Below are 21,464 nucleotides of genomic sequence, written 5' to 3'. Positions count from 1 at the left end.
GCAAGTCAGCCGGCAAATATTTCTCCATTGCGGCCACGGCAGTGGGCCCTCCACTTTAAGGGCAGCTGTGCTGCTGGGCCGCACTCAGTTCAGAGACGGTGCACCGGCAGAAAATCTAATGGGGGCACCGCGTGGCGGGGGATTGACGGATGGAGCTGAAAATCACTGCATCAGAAACACCTCTACCCACTCTGAATGGCTATCAATCACAATGAACAATTGTGGTCCTTCTAGCTCAGCAAAATCGATATGTAACCTTTGTCACACCCTGGGAGGCCATTTCCACGGCTGTAATGGTACTTGCTTATGGATTGACAATTTGTACACTGGCTAACAATGTACTCTAATCTTTATCTAGATCTGGTCACCATAAGTAACTGCATGCAAAACTCTTGGTCAAGCACATTCCCAAGTGTTGGTCATGAAGATCTCCGAATAATTTGGATCTGAATTTATTTGGTATAATTACTCTTGCACCCCACATGATACAAACTTTATCCACGGACAATTCATTCCTACGAATGAAGGATGGATGAACGTTTTTCTCTGATACCTGCTTTGGCCAGCCATTGCTATGTTATCATATACCTTTGACATAACTGGGTCACGTTTGGTTGCTCTACCAATCTCTTCAGCTGTGACTGGCAATTCACCAATGTATGAAAAATAGAACACTTCTTCCCTATCGGGTGTAACTTGTGATGGGGAAGGCAACTGAGACATAGCATCAGCATGGCTGAAGTAAATTTGGTCCCCTGGAGGATGAGACTGGAATTAATAATGGAGAACAGGGAAATGGCAGACGTTGATCTTGTATCGATCTTCACAGTAGAAGACACTAAAAACATCCCAATAATGGATAATCAAGGGGCTACTGGTAGCAAGGAACTTAATACAACTACTATCACTAATGAAGTAGTACTAGCTAAAATAATGGGACTAAAGGCGGACAACTCCCCTGGACTTGATGCCTTACATCCTAGGGTCTTAAGAGAAGTGGCTACAGAGATAGTGGATGCATTGGATGTAATCCATCAAAATTCCCTGGATTCTGGGGCGGTCCCAGCAGATTGGAAAACCGCAAATGTAACGCCCCTATTTAAAAAAGAAGGCAGACAAAAAGCAGGAAACTATAGACCAGTTAGCCTAACATCTGTTGTTGGGAAAATGCTGGAGTCCATTATTAAGGAAGCAGTAGCGCGACATTTGGAAAAGCATGATTCAATCAAGCAGAGTCAGCATGGTTTTATGAAAGGGAAATCATGTTTGACAAATTTGCTGGAGTTCTTTGAGGATGTAACAAGCAGGGTGGATAAGGGGGAACCAGTGGATGTGGTGTATTTGGATTTCCAGAAGGCATTCGATAAGGTGCCACATAAGAGGTTACTGCACAAGATAGAAGCTCATGTGGTTGAGGGTACTATGTTAGCATGGATAGAGGATTGGTTAACACAGAGAGTCGAGATAAATGGGTCATTTTTCGGTTGGCAAACAGTGACTAGTAGGGTGCCGCAAGGATCGATGATGGGTCCTCAACTATTTCCAATCTATATTAATGACTTAGATGAAATATAAGATGTAGTATAATGTTGGAAAGTGTGAAGTCATGCACTTTGGCAGAAAAATTGGAAGAGCAAGTTATTATTTAAATGGAGAAAGATTGCAAAGTGCTGCAGTACAGCAGGACCTGTAGGTACTTGTGCATGAAACACAAAAGGGGAGTATGCAGTTACAGCAAGTGATCAGGAAGGCCAATGAAATCTTGGCCTTTATTGCAAAGGGGATGGAATATAAAAGCAGGGAAGTCTTGCGACACCTATATAATTTATTGGTGAGGCCACACCTGGAATGCTGCATGCAGTTTTGTTTTCCATATTTACAAAAGGAGAAGGTTCACTAGGTTGATTCCGGAGATGAGGGGGTTGACTTATGAGGAAAGGTTGAGTAGGTTGGGCCTCTACTCATTGGAATTCAGAAGAATGAGAGGTGATCTTATCAAAACGTATAAGATTATGAGGGGGCTTGACAAGGTAGATGCAGAGAGGATGTTTCCACTGATGGCGGAGATTAGAACTAGAGGGCACGATCTTAGAATAAGTGGCCGCCCATTTAAAACTGATGAGAAAGTTCTTCTCTCAAGGGTTGTAAATCTGTGGAATTCGCTGCCTCAGAGAGTTGTGGAAGCTGGAACATTGAATAAATTTAAGACAGAAATAGACAGTTTCTTACACGATAAGGGGATAAGGGGTTATGGGGAGCAGGCAGGTAAGTGGAGCGAAGTCCATGATCAGATCAGCACTGATCTTATTGAATGGTGGAGCAGGCTCGAGGGGCCATATGGCCTACTCCTGTTCCTATTTCTTATGTTCTAATGAAGGGACCGAGTGCAATGCAGCCAAGTTTGCTGATGATACAAAGATGGGTGGGATAGCAAATTGTGAGGAGGATACAGACAGGCTAAGTGAGCAGGCAAAAATTTGGCAGATGGAGTATAATGTGGGAAAATGTGAGGTTATCCACTTTGGCAGAAAAAATAGAAAAGCAAATTATAATTTAAATGAATAAAAATTGCAAAGTGCTGCAGTACAAAGAGACCTGAGGGTCCTTGTGAATGAAACACAAAAAGTTAGTATGCAGGTACAGTAGATAATCAGGAAGGCAAGTGGAATGTTGGCCTTTATTGCAAGGGGGATAGAGTATAAAAGCAGACAAGTCCTGCTACAACTGTACAGGGTATTGGTGAGGCAACACCTGGAGTACTGCATGCAGTTTTAGTCTCCGTATTTAAGGAAGGCTGTTCAGAGAAGGTTCACTTGGTTGATTCCGGAGATGAGGGGGTTGACTTATGAGGATAGTTTGAGTAGGTTGGGCCGATACACATTGGAGTTCAGAAGAATGAGAGGTGGTCTTATTGAAATTTATAATATAATGAGGGGGCTCGACAAGGTGGATGCAGGGAGGATATTTCCATTCATAGGAGAAACTAAAACTAGGGGACATTATCTTAGAATAAGGGGCCACCCATTTAAAACTGAGATGAGGAGAAATTTCTTCTCTTAGTGGTTTGTAAATCTATGGAATTCTCTGCCCCAGAGAGCTGTGGAGGCTGGGCCATTGAATATATTTAAGGTGGATATGGACAGATTTGTGAGTGATATGGGAGTAAAGGGTTATGGGGAGTGGGCATGGAAGTGTAGCTGAGTCCAATATCAGATCAGCCATGATCTTATTGAATGGCGCAGCAGGCTCGAGGGGCCAAATGGCATAGTCCTGCTCCTGTTCTTATTTACTGTGATCAGTTGATCGTCTGTATTCAATGTCATATGTATATGCTGACAAAATCAAAGCCCATCTTTGCATTCAGGCTGCAGCTAAAGTTGAAACTGGGAACTATGGGATGGAGATTTGCTGTCAGGGGCTTATGGTCTGTAACAATGGTAAACTTACGACCATACAAGTATTTGTGGAACTTCTTGACCCCAAAAATGAATGCCAAAGCTTCCCTTTCGATTTATGCATAATTACGATCACTGGCACAGAGTGCGTGAAGCAAAAGCAATTGGTCTCTCTTCCCCACTATGTAGTACATGAGAGATCATTGCCCCAACTCCATATGGAGAGGCGTCACATGCTAGCTTGATCTCCTTCGATACGTCATAGCGAACTAACATCATGCTCTCTACCAACTGATCTTTACACTCCTTGAATGCTGCATTTTTTCTGACCACTTCTAATGGACCTGTTTTTTCAATAGCTCATTCAGTGGATGTAACACTGCAGCCAAATTTGGTAAGAACTAATAGTTCAAAATGATCGAAGTTCAATGACATTCTTGGGAGTGGGTCCATTTCTAATTGCATCTAGCTTTCCCTTGGTTGTATGTAAACTATCTTTGTCTACTCTGTGCCCTAAGTACTCCACTGAGATTTGAAATAACTCACACTTGCGAGCAGTCACTTGCACTCTGTGCTTCTCTAACCGCTTGAGCACTTCATTAAAAACATTATTATGGATTTGCCTGTTTGGTGCTGAAATGAATATGTCATCTAAATAACATACAACCCCTTCAATGCCTTGCAGAATCTGGTTCATCCCCCCTTGAAATATGGCAAGAGTGGAAGACACAACAAATTGATATAGGCATAGATGAGTATTTATAGTCACGCATGACTTGGACTCCTCATCAAGTTCAATTTGTAAGTAGGCATTTGTGAGATCTAACTTTGAGAAGATCTGACCACCTGTCAGCATTGTGAAAAATCTTCAACATTTGGCAATGTATTGGGTAGATTACCCTCTAGAACCTGGTTAGAAACATAGAAACATGGAAAATAGGTGCAGAAGTAGGCCATTCGGCCCTTCGAGCCTGCACCGTCAATAAGATCATGGCTGATCATTCCTTCAGTACCCCTTTCCTGCTTTTTCTCTACACCCCTTGATCCCCTTAGCAGTAAGGGCCATATCTAACTCCCTCTTAAATATATCCAATGAACTGGCATCAACAACGCTCTGCGGCAGGGAATTCCACAGGTTAACAACTCTCTGAGTGAAGAAGTTTCTCTTCATCTCAGTCCTAAATGGCCTACCCCTTATCCTAAGACTATGTCCCCTGGTTCTGGACTTCCCCAACATCGGGAACATTCTTCCCGCATCTAACCTGTCAAGTCCCGTCAGAATCTTATACGTTTCTATGAGATCCACTCTCATCCTTCTAAACTCCAGTGAACAAAGGCCCAGTTGATCCAGTCTCTCCTCATATGACAATCCAGCCATCCCTGAAAATAGTCTGGTGAACCTTCGCTGCACTCCCTCAATAGCAAGAACGTCCTTCCTCAGATTAGGAGACCAAAGCTGAACATAAGAACATAAGAACATAAGAATTAGGAACAGGAGTAGGCCATCTAGCCCATCGAGCCTGCTCCGCCATTCAACAAGATCATGGCTGATCTGGCCGTGGACTCTGCTCCACTTACCCGCCCGCTCCCCGTAACCCTTAATTCCCTTATTGGTTAAAAATCTATCTATCTGTGACTTGAATACATTCAATGAGCTAGCCTCAACTGCTTCCTTGGGCAGAGAATTCCACAGATTCACAACCCCCTGGGAGAAGAAATTCCTTCTCAACTCGGTTTTAAATTAGCTCCCCCGTATTTTGAGGTTGTGCCCCCTAGTTCTAGTCTCCCCGACCAGTGGAAGCAACCTCTCTGCCTCTATCTTGTCTATCCCTTTCATTATTTTAAATGTTTCTATAAGATCACTCCTCATCCTTCTGAACTCCAACGAGTAAAGACCCAGTCTACTCAATCTATCATCATAAGGTAACCCCCTCATCTCCGGAATCAGCCTCGTGAATCGTCTCTGTACACCCTCCAAAGCTAGTATATCCTCCCTTAAGTAAGGTGACCAAAACTGCACGCAGTATTCCAGGTGCGGCCTCACCAATACCCTATACAGTTGCAGAAGGACCTCCCTGCTTTTGTACTCCATCCCTGTCGCAATGAAGACCAACATTCCATTCGCCTTCCTGATTACCTGCTGCACCTGCAATCTAACTTTTTGGGATTCATGCACAAGGACCCCCAGGTCCCTCTGCACCGCAGCATGTTGTAATTTCTCCCCATTCAAATAATATTCCCTTTTACTGTTTTTTTTCCCCAAGGTGGATGACCTCACACTTTCCGACATTGTATTCCATCTACCAAACCTTAGCCCATTCGCTTAACCTATCCAAATCTCTTTGCAGCCTTTCTGTGTCCTCTACACAACCCCTCTTTCCCACTAATCTTTGTGTCATCTGCAAATTTTGTTACACTGTGGATATCTGAACGGAATATATGGAATTAAGGACAGTAAGGTAAACGGGATATATGAAAATGTATAAGCCATGGAAGAATAGCTGGGAGAATGTCAGATTGCAAATAGTGCAACATCAGCATAGCTAACAGTCTTTCTTAAGGTTTCAAGTCACTAATCCTGCCAATAATATATAATTGTAACATGAAATACATCTGCAGAATTGCAAGGTCTCAGTTAATAGTCACACCATTAGATTGAAACATTTAGAGGCAATGCTTGAGCTTTCAAGAAGAACATCTCATATAGATTGACTAATGAGTGGCTGAGTTAGACTGTCAATCCATTTGTATTTTGTTATCTGATTTCAAAACTGTATAACTGTTAACGCTTTACGATGTAACTTCACCTATCCGTAGGGAGTGTGTACGCTCTATCCAGAGAGTATATCTTCTGTCTGATAGGTCTTACTGGCCGGTAATAAAGACTGCTTTGTTCAAAGCACAAGAGGTATTCGACTCAGTAATTTTACTGAACCAGATTGAGGTAAAAGAATCCGGGAATTTACAACACTACATTCTGTCCCCTCTTCCAGGTCATCTATGTATATTGTAAACAGTTGTGGTCCCAGCACCGATCCCTGTGGCACACCACTAACCAATGATTTCCAACCCGACAAGGACCCATTTATCCCGACTCTGCTTTCTGTTCGCCAGTCAATTCTCTATCCATGCTAATACATTTCCTCTGACTCCGCGTACCCTTATCTTCTGCAGTAACCTTTTGTGTGGCACCTTATCGAATGCCTTTTGAAAATCTAAATACACCACATCCATCGGTACACCTCTATCCACCATGCTCGTTATATCCTCAAAGAATTCCAGTAAATTAGTTAAACATAATTTCCCCTTCATGAATCCATGCTGCGTCTGCTTGATTGCACTATTCCAATCTAGATGTCCCGCTATTTCTTCCTTAATGATAGTTTCAAGCATTTTTCCCACTACAGATGTTAAACTAACCAGCCTATAGTTACCTGCCTTTTGTCTGCCCCCTTTTTTAAACAGAGGCGTTACATTAGCTGCTTTCCAATCCGCTGGTACCTCCCCAGAGTCCAGAGACATTTGGTAGATTATAACGAATGCATCGGCTATAACTTCCGCCATCTCTTTTAATACCCTGGGATGCATTTCATCAGGACCAGGGGACTTGTCTACCTTGAGTCCCATTAGCCTGTCCAGCACTACCCCCCTAGTGATAGTGATTGTCTCAAAGTCCTCCCTTCCCACATTCCTGTGACCAGCAATTTTTGGCATGGTTTTTGTGTCTTCCACTGTGAAGACCGAAGCAAAATAATTGTTTAAGGTCTCAGCCATTTCCACATTTCCCATTATTAAATCCCCCTTCTCATCTTCTAAGGGACCAACATTTATTTTAGTCATTCTTTTCTGTTTTATATATCGATAAAAGCTTTTACTATCCGTTTTTATGTTTTGCGCAAGTTTACCTTCGTAATCTATCTTTCCTTTCTTTATTGCTTTCTTAGTCATTCTTTGCTGTCGTTTAAAATTTTCCCAATCTTCTATTTTCCCACTAACCTTGGCCACCTTATAAGCATTGGTTTTTAATTTGATACTCTCCTTTATTTCCTTGGTTATTCACGGCTGGTTATCCCTTCTCTTACCGCACTTCTTTTTCACTGGAATATATTTTTGTTGAGCACTATGAAAGAACTCCTTAAAAGTCCTCCACTGTTCCTCAATTGCGCCACCGTTTAGTCTGTGTTTCCAGTCTACTTTAGCCAACTCTGCCCTCATCCCACTGTAGTCCCCTTTGTTTAAGCATAGTATGCTCGTTTGAGACACTACTTCCTCATCCTCAATCTGAATTACAAATTCAACCATACTGTGATCACTCATGCCGAGAGGATCTTTTACTAGGAGATCGTTTATTATTCCTGTCTCATTACACAGGACCAGATCTAAGATAGCTTGCTCCCTTGTAGGTTCCGTAACATACTGTTGTAAGAAACAATCCCGTATGCATTCTATGAATTCCTCCTCCAGGCTATACTGTGCGATTTGATTTGACCAATCGACATGTAGGTTAAAATCCCCCATGATTACTGCCGTTCCTTTTTCACATGCCTCCATTATTCCTTTGATTATTGCCCGCCCCACCGTGAAGTTATTATTTGGGGGCCTCTAAACTACACCCACCAGTGACTTTTTCCCCTTACTATCTCTAATCTCCCCCCACAATGATTCAACATTTTGTTCATTCGAGCCAATATCGTCTCTCACAACTGCCCTGATATCATCCTTTATTAACAGAGCTACCCCACCTCCTTTCCCTTCTTGTCTATCTTTCCGAATTGTCAGATAGCCCTGTATGTTTAATTCCCAGTCTTGGCCACCCTGCAACCACGTTTCTGTAATGGCCACCAAATCATACCCATTTGTAATGATTTGTGCCGTCAACTCATTTACCTTATTTCGAATGCTGCGTGCGTTAGGTAGAGTGTTTTAATACTAGTTTTTAAACCCTGATTTTTAGTTTTGACCCCTCGTGCAGCCCCTTTATATTCAGTGGCCCTTTTTGTTTTTTGCCTTGGGTTTCTCTGCCCTCCACTTTTACTCATCTCCTTTCTGTCTTTTGCTTTTGTCTCCTTTTTGTTTCCCTCTGTCTCCCTGCATTGGTTCCCATCCCCCTGCCATATTAGTTTAACTCCTCCCTCCTCCCCAACAGCACTAGCAAACACTCCCCCTCGGACATTGGTTCCGGTCCTGCCCAGGTGCAGACCGTCCGGTTTGTACTGGTCCCACCTCCCCCAGAACCGGTTCCAATGCCCTAGGAATTTGAATCGCTCCCTGCTGCACCACTGCTCAAGCCATGTATTCATCTGAGCTATCCTGCGATTTCTACTCTGACTAGCACGTGGCACTGGTAGCAATCCTGAGATTACTACTTTTGAGGTCCTACGTTTTAATTTAGCTCCTAGCTCCTTAAATTCGTCTTGTAGGACCTCATCCCTTTTTTTACCTATATCGTTGGTACCAATGTGCACCACGACAACTGGCTGTTCACCCTCCCTTTTGAGAATGTCCTGCACCCGCTCCAAGACATCCTTGACCCTTGCACCAGGGAGGCAACATACCATCCTGGAGTCTCGGTTGCGGCCGCAGAAACACCTATCTATTCCCCTTACAATCGAATCCCCTATCACTATCGCTCTCCCACTCTTTTTCCTGCCCTCCTGTGCAGCAGAGCCAGCCATGGTGCCATGAACTTGGCTGCTGCTGCCCTCCCCTGATGAGTCATCCCCCTCAACAGTACTCAAAACGGTGTATCTGCTTTGCAGGGCGATGACCGCAGGGGATCCCTGCACTACCTTCCTTGCACTGCTCTTCCTGCTGGTCTTCCATTCCCTATCTGGCTGTGGACCCTTCTCCTGCGGTAAGACCAACTCGCTACACGTGCTACTCACATTATTCTCAGCATCGTGGATGCTCCAGAGTGAATCCATCCTCAGCTCCAATTCCGCAACGCGGTCCGTCAGGAGCTGGAGGTGGACACACTTCCCGCACACGTAGTCGTCAGGGACACCGGAAATGTCCCTGAGTTCTCACATGGTACAGGAGGAGCATAACACCCGACCGAGCTCACCTGCCATGACTTAACCCTTAGATACACTTAAATTGGCAACAACAATGCTAAAGTTTACTCGCTGTTATCGAAGAGATAAAAGAAAAACTACTCACCAATCACCAGCCAATCACTTACCCCCTTGGCTGTGACGTCACCTTTCTGTTTCTTTCTACTTCTTTTTTGCCTTCTCCCTGTCGCTGCACAAGCTGGGCCTTTATAGGCCTCTCGCCGACCCCGGACTCACGCCTCTCCACGCACCTCCGACGCTGCTCCCGACTGCCGCCGCATTGGGTCTTTTATAGGCCTCTCGCCGACCCCGGGCTCACGCCTCTCCACGCATCTCCGACGCTGCTCCCGACTGCCGCCGCGTTGGGCCCCGGACCCCCTGCTGTGCCTTTTATAGGCCTCACCAACGAACTCCCGACGCTGCTCCCGATTGCCGCTGACGCTGGGCCCCGGACTCCCTGCTTTGCCTTTTATAGGCCTTACCAACGAACTCCCGACGCTGCTACCGACTGCCGCTGACGCTCCCGACTGCCGCCGAACACAGTATTCCAGGTGAGGCCTCACTAAGGCCCTGTACAACTGCAATAAGACCTCCCTACTCCTATACTCAAATCCCCTAGCTATGAAGGCCAACATACCATTTGCCTTCTTTATACTGCCTGCTGTACCTGCATGCCCACTTTCAGTGACTTTACGGTTACTTTATAATCACCACACAACCTTACCATCTCACTTCGGTACAACAACAATGGGTGTAGCCCAATTATATAGATCTATCTTAGAGATCATGTTCTCAGTCTCTAGTCTTTTGAGATCTTCCTCAACTCTTTCTCTGAGTGCATATGGTACGGGATGTGGCTTGCAGTAAACTGATCGAGCGTCTTTCTGTACCCTGACACTCAGCTTGAAGCCTTGGATCAGACTGCCTGTTTCGCAGAACACCTTCGGGTACTTCTTGATGACATCATCCTTCAATGCAAATCTCGTTTCAACACGAAAAATTTAATTCCAATCCAGCTTCAGTGATCCCAACCAATTTCTACCTAGTATGGTAGGCTTGTCTTTTGCCATTACTAAGAGAGGCAAGCTCGTCCGTCCTTTCCTCTCCGCTTGCAATCTCCAGACCTCGGTGGTCTCGACCTCCGGTCCTCGCCCATCCCGACCTCGCCAGTCCAGATCTCCAGACCGCGCCTGTCCCGACCTCTGCTCTTCGTCGGTCCCTCCCTCCGCTCCTCCCCAATTCTGACCTCCGCTCCACGCCGCTTCCGACCTCTGCTCCTCACCGCTTCCGACTTCTGTTCCAGGCCGCTTCCGACCTCTGCTCCTCACCGCTTCCGACTTCCGTTCCAGGCCGCTTCCGACCACCGCTCCACGTCACTTCCGACCTCCACTCCATGTCACTTCCGACCTCCGGCCTCGCCGAATCCGACCTCGCTCCTCCCTGATTCTGACCTCCGCTCCTCGCCGCTTCTGACTTATGCATTGTTGATTCTGCTGTTTTGTTTTTGTTCACCAATGTACTTGGCTACCATTTAGGCTTAGCACTTGACATTTCCTCTTCTGTAGTTGCAAGCAATATTAGTTATGTAATATTTTTATAACCACATAACAAGCTTTTCCTATTTAATTCATTTGCTGTGTATGAAGGCCAAATCAATTTCTTCAAACTGTTGACTATCGCTTTACACAGTTTACACTTCTTGATTTTTTATTTGGTTGTTATTTATATATGTTTTTAAATTCTGCACAACAACTGCCATTTATTTAGTGTTCCTCATGTGTATAGGATGCCTTGAATGTTTTACGGTAATAAAAGGATGTGATGGTAACCAAGTATGGTAAAAGTGGAGAGAAGTGAAGTGGAGAGACCAAAGGTATGTTCACAAAGAAGGAGTTCAACAAGGTTTCTGAAAACTGGGAGAGAGATGGCAAGGTATGGGGAACTGAGTAGAGATTACTAGAGGGTAGGAGTGTCATGGCCGAACAAGCAGCTGTCAAAGGTAGAAGTCCAAGCGTCAGAGGAACATCAGGGCAGAGGGCATAAGGAGATTACTATGGTAAGGTAGGGCAAGACCACGGAGTAATTTGAAAATATGAAACAGAATTTTACAATCAACATGCTGGAGAGAAAGTAAAAGTAATTGTTGCTTAAATATGCAAATCAGGATCCTGCGCTAAGTCCAGGGCCCGGATTGCAAAATTCAGGTACAAATGAGCAAATGAGTGGAGTGTGCACCTCGTTGTACTTGGCATTGAGTGGCCTAACCAGAAGTCCTTAAATGGATCATTGAAGTCTGCTTAAAAAACAGCCCAAAAAAATTTGAATTTTTATTTTCGTGGCCCCACAAAAAGAACAACTCAAAATTTAAGTAAAGCTGAATTTGGTTTGGGACCTCAGGCTGGCGCAGACAGGTTGCTCCGCCAACTTTGTGTCCCAATAACTAAATGATATTAATATAATAACTGACCATTTCCTTACTATTTTGATTTGTCTTTTACCTAAATAGCAGAACATCAAGAGTGATCACAAGGAAAAATTACACATATAAAACTAACCATTCGATTTTATTAACCTGATCTGACCATTCATCATTTTTTTCATACCCTAAGGTGGCAAAATTGGCCAGTGCCCCGTTTGGGGCGGCAATTTTTTCTCAGAGAAAAGTTAGCGCCTGCCGAGATGGGTTACCAAATTGTGGCAAATTAAGACATTTTCGCCCCAGGAGTGAAAGGGGGTGCTAAATGAGAGCTGAATGGCCTCAGCTGGGCATTGAAGAGGCGCTATTCACAGCCACTTAGGGACTTGGCCTGGAGGGTGGTGCACGGAGCAGTGCCGTGCAACAAATTTTTAAGCCGGTTCACGGACTCCCAGGCCGCCTGCAATTTCTGCGGTCTGGAAGAGTCCGTGTTCCATGTTTTTATGGAATGCACAAGGTTGCAGCCCCTGTTTTATTATTTGAAGGGGCTGCTCCTGAAATTCTGGCTGCACTTCAGTCCCACTCTCCTGATCTTTGGGCACCCTGTGCGGAGGGGAGCAGGTAGGTCCGAAGGCCTCCTCGAAGGACTGCTCCTGGGCACGGCCAAGGGTGCCATCAGCCGGTCCAGGCAGCGGGCGGTCGAGGGGGTCGTTCAACCTGACTGCCTGCCTCTCTTCCGCTCTTACATCCGGTCCAGGGTGTCCTTGGAGATGGAGCACGCGGTGTCCACCGGTACGCTCGCGGCCTTCCGCGAGAGGTGGGCACCGGAGGGACTGGAGTGCATCATCACGCCCGGCAACCAAATTTTAATTTGATTTTACGTTTTTAAGTTTAATTTGTTTTAATTGCCGGTGCTTTTAGTGTCCCCCTTCCCTTTTATAGGGGGCACTGGGGAAAATTGTGATTTTAGTGCCCAAAAAAAAACCAAAAAAAGAAAAACACAAAAAAAAAACAAAAAAAAGGGGGGGAAAAAAAAGGGCCTTGTAAATGTCTGGAGTGTCACCCTGGTCGGGTGGCACCGTTTAATGTTTTATGTTTTTGCAGGTGAACTCCAAAAAGAGTTTCACAGCCACTTACCCAATTTTAGCTGAGTTTCATTTATCAATCAGCCTTCAATCCTTATCTCCAGCTCCATCAGCCCCTTAAAGGGGTGGTCATTTGAATCTGCTGATGCTCGTTTTCAGCATTGCTCAACTCATTCATGGATATGTGGAGTCCAGGAGAGAGGTGAAATGACTGCTGCAAATCTCCCTTCATTGATTCAGTCATGTGGCTTTGGAGACATTGGTGGGGACACTAGAAACCAGGAGGGCCCCCCTCTTCCCTGCCTCAGGAAGGCAGCCATCACCTCAGGTGTTCCGTGCCTGACCCAGTGCCGCAAGAAATTTAACGACCTATGTCAGGTAGTCAAAGTGAATACCAGCTTCCACACCTGCTCCATACCATTCTCTCAACTTCTGTCTGCATACACTTTGCAAACCATCACTTCCACACCACTCAACCATATCCTCATCTGGGTTCTCATTACTTTCGCTAAATGACAGCTGCAAAAGTGGTATAACAGCTACCATTTCACAGCTGTTCACTTTCCAATGTCAGAAGCACTGATTCCATTTGGAAGAAACATTTCAGCTGTATGTAGTTTGGAAGTGTTTGCAGTGAACTCTCTATTCACTGTCACCACCTTGGAGCAACCTTTTTCATCATTGACATCACATCTGTCATCTCAACCTCAGCTACCATCTATTCCAGCAGCATCGGTGCCCTTAAAAAAAAAATCTCACCTTGGTCCTCAGAATCCCACCACGATCAGCCACAATACAAACATCATTAAACACACCAGCATCACCAACAACAACCTTCTCCGCAATCAACTGATGCTACACAGGGCATCAGCACCCGACCACATTGCTGCCTGGGAGGCCAGGGATGGCCACATTCACTTTACTTGATGATGTAGACCCTGGCTGCCACATGATGCACCAGGTTGGCACCACCCCACACCAGCTCCATAAAACATCACTGCAATGCCCAAGTGATTCCTTTCACACTCATTACCATTGTGGGGGGTACCGTTATGTCTCACCATTCAATACAACTCATTAATCCACTTCCAAAGGTGCACACAAATCTGCCCAAGAATGCAAAGTGCTGAAAATAAAGATTTCAATGTTTGACAACACATCAACATAAACTTTACGTGAACATTGGCTAAAGGACCCAAGTGCCTATCCTTGCGTGTTGTTAGATGGTAAGATTGGACAAGGATGAGGATGAGTGTGAGGGGTGGCTGGTGAGATGGGGAAGTGATAAGGTAGATAAAGCGAGAGGGTTTGGTGGAGATGCAAGGTAAGTTGGTGTAAGTTTGTGCAGGATTAGAGTAGGGAAGGCAGAGTGATGGAGATGTGATGAGTGGCACTGCAGGATGAGGTTGAGTGTGGCTTTGCAGTAACATTTTGTGATCTACTGAGATGATTGAAAGGTTTGCCTCACTACAGCCAGGTCCCCCTGACATCCTTGCTTGTGCCCTCCAGTACAACGTGCACCCATTAGAAGGGAAGAGGACCTCCCTGCGTGCTGTGACTCTCTCCACAAGCATCTGGAGGGAGTGATGGGAGAGCCTGGATGCAGTCGTGCACCTCGGTGCAGTACTTGTCAGTGTTTGCAAAAGCTCAATGCTACAGAAAAACTGTCAAAAGCAATGTGCACGTAGTCCCTTTAAGGAAACCGCCTGATGATGCACCATCAGATCGGCTTTCTGTTAAATGGCCGGGAATCCCACAGCTTTGTGGTGGCTTTTATTATTTCAGCATTGTGGCCAAGAGGATGGCCAGTAACCGAGGGAAGGTAAGGTATGAGACAAATTTTGAAAGGAGAATTGGGGTTGTGGTCACTAGTACTACAGGCGGATAATTCGATCTTGTATTTGCCAGACAGAAAGGGACTGTTTAGGTTGCTTCTTTACTTCCGCTTCTTCCTCTTCTGCTTCTTTCTCTTGCCTCTGTGGGTAATTTGTCCCCTTTGCTGCCTCTGCTTCATCTTCTTGTGATGCAGCCCAAGGAGGACTGCGACTGGAGCCCCCAGAATTGTGAGCGCGAAGTCTTCTCAGAGACATCATTTAACATCCAAAACCTTGTAAGCATCCAGCAGCACTCCCTGCATACTTTAATTACTTGTTACATTTATTGTACCAAGCCACTGCTCCAATAAAATTTTTAAAAAACACTCCAAAAGCTGAAATTGAAACTTGCCTGAAATATGTATGTATCTCATTAAGAAATGCTGACAGTGTCTCTGTACAACTGCTGCATGCATGTTCTTCAATGTGAGGTTAGGCAAGGGTGGTGTGGAGCATGACGACGTCCAAAATCGCAGTCGTGCATCAACGTAGCTGTTGCATGCCGAGTGACGCCACGATCTGCACATGTACGACAGTCGAGCACAGGCAATAGTAGCGCTGTCAACCTCTCAAATGGCAGGCGCTGTGTTCTGCGTCGGAAGTGACCACCCTTTTTCAACAAAACTGGCCTTAACGGCCGGTGCTACAACACCGAATATCACAGCCACGGTATGTGTGTAAAATAGGACATAACTGCTGCCAATGACATAAAGTTATTGTGCATGCGCAGTATCAATGGTTTCTTGGTTGTTCTTGCTGGATTTTGTAGTCGCCTTTCATTTTGATAGAATGGAAATTGTGTTAGTTTTGCCGGTCATTAGAATAATTCACAGCCCTGCTTCTCAAATGTGGCCACAGTCCTCAAACATTTAGGAAAGGACAGTAACTGTTCATAAAATCCTAATGCATGTAAAGTGCTAATGATCGCGATTCGATGTAAATATTTGGACAGGAAGACTTCGCAGGTTTAACGGCTTAGATGATAGGAAAGATTTTTTTTTAAAAAAGAAACATATAAAACTTGAGATAAAGTTGAGCCTGGAGCTTTTGGCTGTTCTTGGCTATTTTCAACGTGGAAAATGTGGAACTGTCTCTAATTCAAAAAGACAGTCAGGCAGAAAAAGCTGTGAACATTATCCTGCAAGTTGTGTGTTTATAAATCAAATTGCTAATGGGAAAATGATGCGTGTTTTTAATTTTATTTGTATTTCTTTATAATATTATTTCCAACAAGGGAAAAAACACTAGAATTGCCATATATGCTGACGTTTGTCTGTTGTGAATGTTATTTTTTAAATTTGAGACCTGACAGTTTCCAGTATGTTGGCAGGAGTCACTCCATTTAAAATATGCAAGAGTGCCCCTCCCACCTCCACATTCAAACCACACGGGCTACTGCCTGCCATGACTCCCAGGCCGCCATGAAACCTATCCTTGTAGTCCCGGCTGCTACCATCATTCTTGATCGTGTTTCAGGTACTGGCCCTAGATGCCTCTTTGTCTGTTTCTAATATGGCAAGCGGCATAGAATATGCGAGTGTAAGCTACCCACTGTATTGAATACGTTGATGCCTGTTTCATGTCTGTAAAACGGGAGTAGCATCAACCAATTACTAGGACTATGTGTGGGCAAGCATTGCTGTTATAAGTGACATGGTACTTTGCACAGATGTAACTAGAGGACGTTTGATGGAGTTAAGTAAACATAGAAACATAGAAAATAGGTGCAGGAGTAGGCCATTCGGCCCACGAGCCTGCACTGCCATTCAATGAGTTCATGGCTGAACAAATACAATAGTCGGATGCCATTGAACATTATCAGAGACAGGTCAGTCTTGAAAATGTTTATTGTCAGCTCAGTTTTTGCTCCCAAAACTCACAGCTATGGAAGTAATAACAATTCTCAAACAGAGATGTTTTCATGCTCTACATTAGCTTGGGCTTGCTGCTCAGTATCTTAAATAAGCTTGGTTATCATTATAATCTTTTAGATTTTATTTCCCGTATGGTTGTGGCAGTGTGCAGTTTTAATTAAAGTTGGTTAACCATATGATGAACTTGGGACAGTAACACAAAACTAGTCATTTAATAGAAATTCATTTTTAAGTGATTAAGGGAACATTATTGCTGATAATGGAAACGTTTTTTTTAAACGTGTCTGGCCTATTTTGCCTGGATTGTCTCTCCCAATTATCACTTTTGACAGTATTTCAAGGGTAAAACATTTCATCATTTGAAAAAGAAAGTTACATGATAATTATGATTTCAATTGTTCTGCTTAAACTAAGCATTATGAAGGAAACTATTCCCCAGCTAGATAGCCAAATTTACACAGAGATAAAAGGTAAAAGATCATTACAATCATATCTAGCGGTAGTGTGCGATGTGTAATCGATATATTTTCTTTTAATTGCCAATGTTAGTACAAGATAACCTGTATATACTTGTAGTGACTTTTTTTTACTTAAATTAGCAGAGGAATGTATACCACATACATGTCTCAAGGTCAAGACTGCATTTTAACAGTAAATACATGCATATGTCACTAATGTACTCGCATCTGCCATTGGATGGCTGATTTTCTTTTAGATTCTGTACTGGTATATTGTATGCCGGCCATAGTAGGCAACATACAATCTGAGAGTAGGACGGGTTATACTGTTGATGAAGGAGTTGGCAGTCATTTGTTTAGCATCTTTGATGTGTACAGCAACTATATGAATGATGTAAACCTCCTATACAAAAGACATTGACCCTGAATTTACTCACTTTTTTTAACAACAAGCATTTTTGGCAGTGAATTCTGAGGTGGGATCCATTTCTGCTGGGTTTATGCCATACATTGACAGAGCTGCATTTTCAATCATGATCTAGGGCACACCCGGCATGCTTACTGATGATGCTGGGAGCTCACTAGCATGTATTAAAATGAGGAGAAACAGTAAAGCAGTTCCCAAGTCTTACGACTTGCACTCACATTGCACCAAATAGAATTAATAATAAGTTACAAGACGGTACCGAGTGCCAGCATCAGCTGAGAATGAATGGGATTCATAAGGGACTTTCAAGAGAGGTTGCTAGGGTTTGAAAAGAGCTTTTAAAATTTTTTTTTCTTGCTTTGCACCTGAATTGAGCTGGACTTGCCTGAGGAGCTATGATACCACAGGAATAATTTTGCTCACATCCACACAAATAGGCCATTCACTATAGACATTTCATTTTTTGCAATTTTAATGGAAGAGAAGCAGTACGGGATAAAAGGTCAGTGAGCAGCACCTAAGAGGGCTGCACCCTATGCATTATTAACTCTTCAAAGAATTTTGCAAATGCTATTAGGATCTCAATGAGACAAGTGTGTTTCAACAAAACTATGAGTATTATCCCACTGTGAAAAGAGGGAAAGAAAGACTTGTATTTATATAGCGCCTTTCATGGCCACTGGACGTCTCAATGCGCTTTACACCCAATGAAGTACTTTTGGAGTGTAGTCACAGTTGTAATGTGGGATATGCGGCAGCCAAGTTGCGCACAGCAAACTCCCACAAACTGCAGTGTGATAATGACCAGATAATGTTTTTTGTTATGTTGATTGAGGGATAAATATTGGCCAAGACAACAGGGATAACTCCCCTACTCTTCTTCGAAATAGTGCCATTGGATCTTTAACGTCCACCTGAGAGGGCAGACGGGGCCTTGGTTTAACATGAGGACTGGGAGAAATTTAGAATTCAGCAGAGGAGGACGAAGGATTTAATTAAGAGGGAGAAAATAGAGTACGAGAGGAAGCTTGCCGGGAACATAAAAACTGACTGCAAAAGCTTCTATAGATATGTGAAGAGAAAAAGATTAGTGAAGACAAACGTAGGTCCCTTGCAGTCGGATTAAGGTGAATTTATAATGGGGAGCAAAGAAATGGCAGACCAACTGAACAAATACTTTGGTTCTGACTTCACGAAGGAAGACACAAATAACCTTCCGGATGTACTAGGGGACTGAGGGTCTAGTGAGAAGGAAGAACTGAAGGATATCCTTATTAGGCGGGAAATTGTGTTAGGGAAATTGATGGGATTGAAGGCCGATAAATCACCGGGGCCTGATAGTCTGCATCCCAGAGTACTCAAGGAAGTTGCCCTAGAAATAGTGGATGCATTGGTGATCATTTTCCAACAGTCTATCGACTCTGGATCAGTTCCTATGGACTGGAGGGTAGCTAATGTAACCACTTTTTAAAAAAGGAGGGAGAGAGAAAACAGGTAATTATAGACCGGTTAGCCTGACATCAGTCATGGGGAAAATGTTGGAATCAATCATTAAGGATGAAATAGCAGCGCATTTGGAAAGCAGTGACAGGATCGGTCCAAGTCAGCATGGATTTATGAAAGGGAAATCATGCTTGACGAATCTTATGGAATTTTTTGAGGATGTAACTAGCAGAGTGGACAAGGGAGAACCAGTGGATGTGGTGTATTTGGACTTTCAAAAGGCTTTTGACAAGGTCCCACACAAGAGATTGGTGAGCAAAATTAAAGCACATGTTATTGGGGGTAATGCACTGACATGGATAGAGAACTGGTTGACAGACAGGAAGCAGAGAGTTGGAAATAAACAGGTCCTTTTCAGAATGGCAGGCAGTGACTAGTGGAGTGCCGCAGGGCTCAGTGCTGGGATACCAGCTATTTACAATATACATTAATGATTTAGATGAAGGAATTGAGTGTAATATCTCTAAGTTTGCAGAGGACACTAAACTGGGTGGCGGTGTGAGCTGTGATGAGGACGCTAAGAGGCTGCAGGGTGACTTGGACAGGTTAGGTGAGTGGGCAAATGCATGACAGATGCAGTATAATGTGGATAAATGTGAGGTTATCCACTTTGGGGGGAAAAACACGAAGGCAAAATATTATCTGAATGGCGGCAGATTAGGAAAAGGGGAGGTGCAATGAGACCCGGGTGTCATGGTTCATCAGTCATTGAAAGTTGGCAGGTACAGCAGGCAGTGAAGAAGGCAAATGGTATGTTGGCCTTCATAGCTAGGGGATTTGAGATTAGGAGCAGAGAGGTCTTACTGCAGTTGTCCAGGGCCTTGGTGAGACCTCACCTGGAATATTGTGTTCAGTTTTGATCTCCTAATCTAAGGAAGGACGTTTTTGCTATTGAGGGAGTGCAGCAAAGATTCACCAGACTGATTCCAGGGATGGCTGGACTGTCATAGGAGGAGAGACTGGATCAACTGGGCCTTTATACACTGGAGTTTAGAAGAATGAGAGGGGGTCTCATAGAAATGTATAAGATTCTGACGGGACTGGACAGGTTAGATGCAGGAAGAATGTTCCCGATGTTGGGGAAGTCCAGAACCAGGGGATACAGTCTTAGGATAAGGGGTAGGCCATTTAGGACTGAGATGAGGAGAAACTTCTTCACTCAGCGAGTTGTTAACCTGTGGGATTCCCTGCCGCAGGGAGTTGTTGCCAGTTCATTGGATATATTCAAGAAGGAGTTAGATATGGCCCTTACAGCTAAAGGGATAAAGGGGTATGGAGAGAAAGCAGGAAAGGGGTACTGAAGGAATGATCAGCCATGATCTTATTGAATGGTGGTGCAGGCTCGAAGGGCCGAATGGCCTACTCCTGCACCTATTTTCTATGTTTCTATGTTTCATCTGATGGCCCCTCTGACAGTACAGCACTCCATCAGCACTGCACTGGAGTGTCAGCCTAGATTTATGTGCTCAAGTTCGTGGAGTGGGACTTGAACCCACATCCTCCTGACTCAGAGATGAGTGTGCTAACCACTGAGCCACAGCTGACACAGTGGCCAAGAACATCAACATGGACAGCTCTGCCCAAGGCTGTGAAAATTATGATTGCAGTCAACATTATTGCCACATACTTATTTCAAATAGCCACAGAGAATCTGTGTAATATCACACAAGGTGATGTCCGAGCCTGAATTCATTGGGTAACTGACACACTTTTTAGCAGAGTTGGAGAAATCATCCAGATTGTCTTAAAAGCAAGGCAGTGTGATGGAGCTAAATTTCCCAAAGTAAAGGGTGGAATAGATGACATGCATGCAGTACTACAAGTTCCAACCACTATCTCAACTTTCTTACTATGAAGGGGATAACACTCATTGTGCAGATTGTATATATCCAGATGCAATCATAGAATCTTTCATGTGAATTCAGGATTTTCTGAAAGTTGCCATACGTCATCAGGAATTTTGCCTTCCCTAAGCTCTTGGAGGAAGAAAATCAAATTAACAGATGGTTGTGGGTGAAAAAGCATGCCTCGTCCTGCCGTCAATAATTACTCTACTAAGAGTAGTGTGATACAGCAAACCACGTGACTTGACTCGAGTTGTCATTGAGAAATGCATAGGGGTCCAAAAAGGGATGTTCTGTTGCTTTGATATATCACAAAGAGCTATGTAACATGCTCCAGAAGGTGTATCTCGCAAAGTTTTAGCTTGCTGTTTTATGCACAACCTTTCCATCAAAATGGCCTGGACATTGGGGCAGGGTTAAAGTGCTTTTCAGAGCAAGCACAGAACGGGCGATAACAAACCGGATGATTTTCTTTTCCATTGACTTAGTTAAGTAGATTATCACATCACATCGAACCTCTTTGACCCTATATGAT

The 21,464-nt window shown here is 44.1% G+C and overlaps 1 protein-coding gene across 3 annotated transcripts in view; it reads right to left on the bottom strand.

Moving 5' to 3' along the window:
- The window catches only part of LOC139262887 (gamma-aminobutyric acid receptor subunit beta-2), a 454,786-nt gene that overhangs the window by 79,894 nt on the left and 353,428 nt on the right, over window positions 1-21,464 (bottom strand). The gene's annotated exons all lie outside the window — the stretch shown is intronic.

The sequence above is a fragment of the Pristiophorus japonicus genome, chromosome 4, assembly GCF_044704955.1.
Source record: "Pristiophorus japonicus isolate sPriJap1 chromosome 4, sPriJap1.hap1, whole genome shotgun sequence".
NCBI lineage: Eukaryota > Metazoa > Chordata > Chondrichthyes > Pristiophoridae > Pristiophorus > Pristiophorus japonicus.
Note: the sequence above shows the minus strand (reverse complement) of the source record. Positions and strands in the feature narration are given on the sequence as shown.